Genomic DNA, 7,603 nt, shown 5'->3' with positions numbered 1-7,603 from the left:
TGGTTCAAACCCACCAGCCATTCCATGGAAAGAAGACTGGGCAGTCTACTTCCATAAAGATTTACTGCCTTGGAAACCCAAAGGGAGTCACTAAGAATTGGAATTGACTCGATGGCAGTGAGTTTGGTTTGATTATATGTTGTTGTTAGCTGCCATTTAATCAATTTCGACTCATGGTGACTTTATGTACAACAAAGTGGAATGTTGTCCAGTCTTCCATATGGCATCCTCATGATTGCCAGCATATTAGAGTTCATTGTTGCAGCTACCGTGCCAGTTCACTTTACTAAGGGTCTCCCTCGCCCTTGATGTCCCTCTACTTCACCAATCATGCTATTCTACTCTAGGATCTCTCCTGATGAAAGCAAAGCAAGTTGAACAATGTTCTCTTGTGATCTGTAAGGTTTTCATTGGGTAGTTTTCGGAAGTTGATTGCTAGGCCTTTTGTCCTAGCCTGTCTTATTCTGGAAGCTCTGCTGAAACCTATCCACCATGGGTGACCCTGATGATATTTGAAATACCAGTGGTATAGCTGCGAGCACCACAACAACACTGAAGCCACCACAGTATGACAAACTGATAGGTGGTAGATACAAAATATAGCTTTCACTAATTTATTCATTCATTCAACAAATACATATTAAGGCTCCCTGTGAAGGCAGACACTGTGCTTGGAGTTGTGAGGTCACCAGAACACATGAAATAAGGTCTTGACTCAAGGAACTATGATGCCACATGATATCCTTTAATTTCCTGCCCTCTGTGCTCTTCTTTAATTTCCTGCCCTCTCTACTCTTCTGCCTTTCTTAGAAGTTAATGCTCTCATTTACTGAGCTGTTCCCACAGAATAGTCTCTCCCAAAGTGTATACATTTGCAACTAACCCTTAGCACTCCACACTAAAACCAAAAACATCATGAAGGCACTGAGAGGGTGTGTTAGGCTGGGTTCTCTAGAGAAGCAAAACCAGTAAAGCTTATATTGTTGTTGTTGTTATATGCCGTCGAGTCAGCCCTGACTCATAGTGACCACTCCTTGGGTTTCCGAGGCAGTATCACTACGGAAGTAGATTGCCCAACCTTCCTTCCGAGGAGTGGAAAGCTTATATAGAGAGAGATAAAAAAGAAATTTATCTTAGGAAGATGGCTCACACACTTATAGAAGTTAGCAAGTCCCAAGTCCTTGGATCACACATCAAGCTGGAGGCTTTTCCCAACTCATGCAGCTGCAGGGGCTGAGGAGCTCAAGGTTGGCAGGCAGCATACTGGCTGTTGACTCCAACGAATGACGAATTCAAGATCTCCAGGCTGAATGATGGATTATTCGCTCACAAACAGTTGTATGCAGCACAACAGGATCCCAATCGACAGATGAGTGTCTCTTTTCCCAGGATGTCCATAAATATACTGGAAGCAGCCCACACTCCTAGGGAAACTCCCTTTCAGTGGATTGGCTGCTCAAAACAGATACATCTGATACCATCATGGGAACAACCCACATCACAATTGCTTAAACCACACAGAGCTGTGGTCCAGCCGAGTTGACACACAGCTCCAACTATCACAGAGGGCTTGGGTTTCAATGTCCTAATAGAAAAGCTGCTTTCATATTCACTTAAAAAAAAGAAAAGAAAAAAGATGAAGAGCCACATTCTAAACTTTAAGCCAGAAGTATATGAGCTGGATGCCCTAAACAGACAAGTCAGAAGCCAACTACCATGGGTATACTCTGAGAGATTTTATTTTTTAAGAGGCCAAGTGCCAATTAGGCGGCAGATACTGCTGCTGACAAGTCTCCCAGGAGCCTCTCTCGGGCAGTAGGTTAAGCATTCATAGCTTGTGCCTGCTTTTCTAAAAGTTTTGCCTGTTTTTCTAAAGAGTTTAGAACCCTAATCTGTAGACCACCTGGATCAGCATCACCTGGGGAAAATATTTATAATAATGATTCCTCAGCCCCACCCTGGATCTCTGAATTGGAAAAGTGAGAAGATATGCATGTTGTCAAACCCCATGTTGCTGTTGTTAGTTTCCTTCCAGTTAATTCTAACTCATGGTAACCCAACTTTTTATTAATAGAATGCTGAGACCCTCTGCTCTGAAGATCCACAAGCCTCATCCCTAGGTCTCTTTTCCAGGTGCCATTAGTCAATAGAAGAACTAAATCCCCTTAAAACTTCACATTTTGTTACTAAGCAGCCTTGATACAACAGGCTGAAGTGTGAGGTTGAGCCGAGGAAAACTTCAAGAGCACCTACAGTTCCCTACTCACAGCCGTGATTTTTTCCTAGGAAAGCTAGAAAAACATACTTACTGCCTGTGTTTTTCAGCAAGGATAGTACTGGTACAGTGTCATGAACAAGAGACCAGATTTGGCTCCTTGGTCCCTTTGCCCTCATTAGAAAGAAGCAGGCTCTTACAGGACAACCATGCAGAATCTCTAGGAGCTGATGGATCTAAACTGGGCTTCAATATCATGCAGGCCATGGATTTTGTCATGCAGTCCACAGGGAATGGTTTGGTTTTGTTCCTAGAAGGGTTGGGTCAGATTTGCTTATTGGAGAAAAAGTAAAACATTATCTCAGTGTGCTTTAGATATTCTCCATATGCTTTAGGTTTCCTGGTGAGCGAGGTATCCCATTTTCCTTCTCCATGCTCCCCAGTGGTGTCCTTCCCTGCAGAACAAGGTGTTTTGGTGCTAAGAATTCTCTCGTGCATTCTAGAAAGTTTTAGAAGGGGTGCAGTGTGCCTCCAGAATATTTGGGACACACATTTTTGAGTTTTGCTTGTGAAATGTGTTTTTGAACAAAGTAAATTCAAGAAGCTACATCTGTAGATTATATGATAGGCTTCAGTTATATTAAACCTTCCTTGGAGATTTTTTATGATTTGGTTCTGTTATGCCTAATCTTGAAAGGAGACACTGGGACCATCACTCAAAGCTAGGATTGGAGCTCAGTCCCCGTTTTTATATTGCAGTCACTGAAGTCGTAAGGAGCTCTGGTGGTGTAGGCCTAAGGAATTTGTCTGCTAACCAGAAGGCTGGCAGTTCAAACTTATCAGCCACTCCTCGGAAGGAAAGTTGAGCAATCTATTTCATAGAGATACTGCCTTGGAAACCCAAGGAGAAGTTGCTGAGTTGGATTCGACTCTACAGCAGTGAGTTTGGTCACTGAAGTCAGTTGCCATTTCATTATCTTTATAGACAGACGAATAGTGCAGATGGCTAACAGGCGTCTGGGCTTGTTTGTCAATTTCTGGTGCTTGGGGTCAGCACAGAGCAGGTCTTGATGATCTGAGACCTTTTCACTGAGAAAGAGCGATTGATTAATGATGTTTGAGGCGGAGGGACCAGGAAGAATTGGCATCCCTGGCTTTTGAGGGATTTGCAGAGAGTCTTCTCCCGCCCCCCTCTTCCAAGTTGCCCCTTGGCTGTGCTATCCCTTGTTGTGAGATATCTGAACTACTGCATTTATCTTTACTAAAATTTAGAGAGTCCTTGGAGGATTCTGCTATGGGATTTTGCCTGTTGACACAGCAAAACTGTTCAGAAATGTTTTCACTTGTATCCTGTTTCTCTTAATGGCATCTCAAACTCCCAATGACACTGGTTCTTCCGTCCGTACAATTAGTAAAGAAATGTGTCATCCCATGTTTGCGATCAACTCAGCCTTCTCCTCTGCATTTCCACCAGTGCTATCTTAACTCACACTTTCACAGTCTCTTGCCTATACAATTACAATAATGTTCTTGTTGGCTTCTCTACCTCCAAGCTTCTCCTTCTTTGATCCTGCCTTCAGTGAGGTGAAGGGCAGTGACCCCCACTCTGGCAGTGCATTACAATCTCCTGAAGAGCTTTGAAAAGAACAGGCAGTAGGTGGTGCAAATGGTTCCTATGCTTGGCTGCTAACCTAAAGTTTGGAGGTTCGAGTCCACACAAGAGGTGCCTCAGAAGAAAGGCCTGCCAATTAACTTGTGAAAAATCAGCCTTTAAAAACTCTACAGAGCAGTTCTACTCTGACACACATGGGGAGTCACCATGAGTCGAATCAACTGGGTGACAACTGGTTTGACTATTTTTTGAAGGGAGGGGCCTCTGGACTTGGTCAGTATCACCAGTGGTGGAGTCAGAGAATCTGCATACAGCTCCTCTCCTTAATTCTAATGCAGATAACCCACAGAAGGCCTCTCCACCCTCTACTTTGGGAAACCACTGGCTGAGATTGAGAAATACAGGCCTGGGGGCTAAATCCAGTCTTTGAATCTTGATTTCATCTTATTGTTAGTATGACCTTGAGTGAGATTCTTCAGAGCTATGCATTTCCACTACTTTATCAGTGAATGAAAAATTTGGGGGGAAGATTAAGTGAGACATTGTATATAAGGTGTCTGGCATGCAATAGATGTCCAGAAAAATGACAGTTTCTGTTACTCTGTTTAATCATCTTGCCTCCTACTCAAAGCATGTCATTGCCTACCCATTGCAGACAGAAGAGCATCCATGCTTCTCAATGTGGCATTCAAAGTGGAATTGGATGTGGTGTCTGCCCACTCCTCAGTCCCTGGCGCTACAGCCACACTGGACTCCTGAATATCAATCAGCATGCCATTCCCTTTCCTTGCTGCTGCTCTTCCCTCCACCTGTAACTCCCTTTTTCTTCTCTACATGTGGACAAAAAAAAAAAAAAAAACCTCACTGCCGTTGAGTCGGATCTGACTCATAGCAACCCCTCCTTGGGTTTCCGAGGCAGTATCACTATGGAAGTAGATTGCCCAATCTTTCTTCCGAGGAGTGGCTGGGGGGTTTGAACTGCCAGCCTTCTGGTTAGCAGTCAAATGCCTTAGGCACTGTAGAGACCCCTCTAATCCTTCAGGACCAGTCTCAAGCCTCACCCTTCCTAAAGCCAAAGCCACCTTTGAGCACCTGAGTAAGAATGGGCTGCTCCTCCTCCTTCCCTTCATTAAACTGTTGGTCCACACCTATCCCCCTCACTGGGTCTGTCTCCTAGAAAGCAGATTGTAATCTATGGGCTGTTCAATTCAGTTTGTTCATTCCTCAAATATGCATTAAGGGCCCAAGCCTACCACCTGTCTGTCAGTTTGTCGTGTTATCATAATTTGCATATTGCTAAGATGCTGCAAGTTATGTCACTGGTGTTTCAAATACTAGCAGGGTCAGCCATGGCAAACAGGTTTCAGCATACCTTCCAGACTAAGACAGAGTAGGAAGAAAGACCTGGAGATCTACTTCAAAGAGCAGCCAATGAAAACTATATGAATAACAATAGAATATTGCCCAATATGGAGCTGGAAGATGAGTCTCCTAGGTTAGAAGGCACTCAGAAAAAAAAGTAGCCATAATAGACATACCAAGAGTTGTGAATATGGTGTAGGGCCAGGCACCTTCCATTCTGTTGTACACAGAGTTGCCCTGAGTTGGAGTTAACTTGACAGCAACTAACAACAACATGTGACAAGCACTGTGGCACCTACTGGAGGTACAGCAATAGGCAAGAACAAAGAGCTTACATTTTGGTCTATACTCAAAGAGCTTACATTTTGGTCAAGAAAGGCAGTATACCAAGTGAGTAAAACAAAGTGTGTTAATGGTGACAAGTGCTATGAAGATACTTAACATAGTAAAGGAGTGGAGTGATGGGGTAGAGTTTCATGCAAACTGGTCAGGGCAGACCTCTTTGATAAGGTGAGATTTGAGCACAGATCTGAATGATGGGAGGGAAGGAGGGAACCATGTGTATATCTGGGGGATGAGCAGTCCAGGCAGAGAGAATAGCAAATGCAACAGTCCTGAGGCACAGGCAGAATAAACTTGGGCTTTAGAATGAGAGGGCTCCATTAACTGTATGCCCTGGGGCAGATATTTAACCTTTCTTGTACCTGTTACCTTATCTGAAAATGAGAAGATAATAATACAAAGTTATTTTTTCAGAGTCAATAAAATATTCTTCGTGCAGTAGCACCAGGGAGGTACACATCCTTGGAGCAGTCAACCATATGAGATCAAAAGGGTAGCATTTGCCAGGGGAAAAACTCAGAAGGCAGGAAAGGATAGGAAAGAAGGATTAAGGGAAAGATAAATACAGGGAGGAAGAGAGAAGAGTAGTGTTACGTTGTGGGGATTGCAATCAGTGTCACAAAACAAAATGTGTATGAACAGTTGAATGAAAACCAATTTGCTCTGTACACTTTCACTCAAATCACAATAGAAAGTAAAAAAAAAAAAAAAAAAAATGTTTCCAGCACGTGGCAAGCACTCAATATGCCAGTTTCCTTTTCTTATCCCTTTCTCTCCATTCATCCTCAAAGCTTCCACTGTGATGCTGACTGTGATGTCTGGCACACGGCAGATGCTCACATACTTGCTGATATGAATTGCAAAGGAGTCCTTAGCTAAAATGCTTCTCGTTTATACTAGGGATACTTCCTTTACCACCACCAAAAGAACATTAAAATGGTGTTCAGGAAGCTCTTCTAGCCATGTACTCCACCTATAACTGTTAGCCTCACGGACATTGACCACAGGAATAGAATAGTAGATAGCCTTCTGTGAATGTGGGTTCTGCATTCCCTTTAGATCTAGAACTGTGTTTCTAGAAGATGGCCCTTTTGGTTCCTATTATACTCATTGGCAGCAACATCCTGCTTAAAATGAGCTCAGAAAGTGCTGGACTGATTCACAAAGAACAAAAGAACTCCACGCAGCCTCCCTCCTGATTTAAGGAGGGCATGGGAAACTAGTGGGACAGCCAATGGAATGCTCACTATTATTAATAGGTGGGTTTCACTTCCCTTATTTGTATGCTTCAATGACCAGGGCCACTAGAAGTAACTCACAAGGAAACAGCCTGATTTTTCTCATTGCCATGGCCACTGCCTCGTTTCAGAATCCAAAAGTGTCTTGCCATAATTCTTAAAGTAGGTTTGGACCCATTCTCCCTGGCTCTTGGATTGCCCAGCCCTCCCAAAGCTTTTCTCCCCATAAAACCCTGGTGACCCTTCATAAGGCACACAACTTATTGTGATGTCCTGTGCTTCAGGTTCTGAGATGATGACTCTCCAGGACTTCCTGAATAAAATCCCCTCCCACCCTCAGGATTTGTCCCCACCTACCCTCCGGTCTTGGAAGATGGAAGGGGCCATCCACTTCTCAAAGAATTGGCCAGTGAAAACCTTATGAATAGCAGTGAAACACTGTGTCATATATTACTGGAAAGCTTTATGAATAGCCCTGAAACATTGTCCGATATAGTGCTGGAAGATGAGCCCCTCAGGTCAGGAGATACTCAAAATACAACTGGGGAAAAGCTGCCTCCTCAGAGTAGAGCTGACCTTAATGATGTGGATGGAGTAAAGCTTTCAGGACTTCTATTTGCTGATGTGGTAGGACTCAAAATGTGAATAAACAGCTGCAAATATCCATTAATAATTGGAACATGGAATGTGCAAAGTATGAATCTAGGAAAATTGGAAGTTGGCAAAAATGAAACAGAACACATAAAGATTGATATCCTAGGTATTAGCAAGCTACAGTGAACTGGTTTGGGCCATTTTGAATCAGACAACCATATGATCTACTATGCCAGGAAT

The sequence above is a fragment of the Orycteropus afer genome, unplaced genomic scaffold, assembly GCF_000298275.1.
Source record: "Orycteropus afer afer isolate SDZICR_OR568_19922 unplaced genomic scaffold, OryAfe1.0 scaffold00008, whole genome shotgun sequence".
NCBI classification, from domain to species: domain Eukaryota; kingdom Metazoa; phylum Chordata; class Mammalia; order Tubulidentata; family Orycteropodidae; genus Orycteropus; species Orycteropus afer.
Note: the sequence above shows the minus strand (reverse complement) of the source record.